Source organism: Octodon degus, unplaced genomic scaffold (assembly GCF_000260255.1).
Source record: "Octodon degus isolate 3935 unplaced genomic scaffold, OctDeg1.0 scaffold00172, whole genome shotgun sequence".
NCBI classification, from domain to species: Eukaryota; Metazoa; Chordata; class Mammalia; order Rodentia; family Octodontidae; genus Octodon; species Octodon degus.
In genome coordinates, this window is record NW_004524748.1 from 46,848 (window position 1) to 49,316 (window position 2,469).

Here is a 2,469-nt window from a genome sequence, read left to right on the forward strand (position 1 = left end):
GTTTGTAAATAAGATATCATGTCCACATCTTGTACAGCAATTAACCACTGGGAAGAATGTATGCAATGTGTTAATTATTGAAACTGTCCTACCAATTTAATTTGAAACTGTCTCATTGCTATTTGTTTATCAATAAAATTATGGGGAAAAACTAATAGGATTCAGGAAAAAGATAATTCAGTACCTGCAAGATGATGCAAAAATGAACAATGTGAGACTAATAGGCATCAATGAGAAGGAAGGTGTCAATACAAGTGATATAAAAAGAATATGGGCAGAAGTAATAGCCGAAAACTTCCCAAATATGGGGCAACAATCTGACATTCAGTTAACCCAAGCATATAGAACTCCAAATAACATCAACCCAATTAAAACCACACCCAGACATATAATAATCAAAATCCCAGAAATTCAGCATAGGAACAGTATACTAAAATCCGCTAAAGAAAAGAAACAGATCACATTTAAAGGAAAATGCATCAGAATAACAGCAGACTTCTCTTCACAAACCATGAAGGCAAGAAGAGCATGGAACAAAGTACTTCAAGTCTTGCAAGAAAACAAATTCCAGCCCAGACTGATATACCCTGCAAAACTCTCTTTCAAGTATAATGGAGAACTGAAATACTTCCATGACAAAAACAACTAAAGAATTTCATGATGACAAAGCCAAGCCTACACAGACTACTAAATAATGTTCTAGATAGGGAGCAAATTGATCACAGCCCCATGAAAGAATATGGAAAGAATCCACCAAATAGGGCAAAAAGAACACAGGAGAATACGAGGTATATAATAGTAGTATTTCAGTTATTCTTTTGTGTTCAGCAGCAAAATATTTCCATCAGCACACTCTACAAAGGCACTTCTTTTCCAACCTATAGGTCATGATTCCACCTGAGTCTACAAAGTGGATTTCAAAGAAATACCTGTCCCACAAGTGACACCTGGCCACCAGTAACTGTCATGGTCATTATGTATGTGCACAACACACTAGAACTTTGTGTGATATTGTATCTTCAAACTGTTAGAAGTGCTGGTCATTTATTTGCAATTCCAGTATTTATCTTATGTTTTACTCTTAGTACTTCTTTGCTATCATGAAAAAATTTGTCTTAGTTGAATTGTTTTGAAACTTTTAAATTTTAATTAATTAGTATTTAATTTTTTGGAATAAATAAATATTTCTTAAAAGAAAAAAAACAAAATTGCTGGGGTGGTAAAAGTTTTTTATAATTTTTATGTAATTGTTTTATAAAAATTACAGTTACAAAGATTTATAGTTACAAAGTATCATCTCATGACTATTTAAACCATGTATGAGTTTCTTGCATATGTCTCAGATCCCTAGATACAAACATCTTCAGGACAACTAACCTGATAAAAGCCCAGCTGTTGTTACCACTCCTTTTCCTTGCTTTCCTGATTTGTTGATAAAGAGTTGGGTAGTTATGCATCAGAAACAAAGGCACTTGTTACAGGCACATTCAAAGTTTCTCTGTATGACTGTAGGGATCTGTAGGCTGTTCATGACAAAAGGTGAACCAACCTGTAACCTAAATTAGGTTTGTGATGGACTGCACAAGTAGTGTGACAGGAAGATAAAGAGGGCAGATTGTGCAACTCAGGCTCATAGACCAACACAGTATCTCAACTTTATTCTCTTTTTCTTTTCTTTCTCCATATGTCTTTTTGCAAAAATATATGAGATTTTACCTGTACTGTAACATCATGTAACTCAGTTGTACCCCAAATTTTCTGATCAAGGAGATTATGGAACCAAAGAGGAAAGTGATCAATGATGTAGAGTATGCCTAAGGAGAGTGACATGGAGAGAAAACATTCTCTCAGGCTTCCACAGAGAGCACATTGGTCAAGCAATGGTTGTGACTCATCCACAAGGTTGACAATGACAAAGGATCTACAAACTGTGGTATAGGGTTTCAGGATAAATCCTGAGTTTATTTGACTGACCTTGTCAGATATAAAAGCTACATTTCTTATTATATAGGTCTTGCTTTATCTTGATCTTAACCATACAGTAGAAAATTATAAAAACGAAGTATAAAAAGTAAAGCCATATTAATATGCTGAGCTATGAAAGGCTCAAGTCAACAACGTCTGACATTGCCAGTCTTACAGAAAACCCACTGCTATTGTGGACTACTGGATTATATTACAATATTTTGCTGAATTCATACACCTATAATAGTTAAATGATGATGGAATACCCTTCTCTGACAAAACTAAACAAAACAAGGGGAATACAAATGAAGAACTATTTTGTATCTGTATATTCAAAATAGTTACAATAGGCATAGCTATATTCTCTTAATTCAATGAATAGAAAGATTTGTCCTAATAGTGTTTGTGGACAAGATAACATGTCTGTATCTTGTACAATGAATAACCACTAAGACAACAATATGCAATGTGTTAATTATTGAAACTGTCCTGCTAATTGGTTTT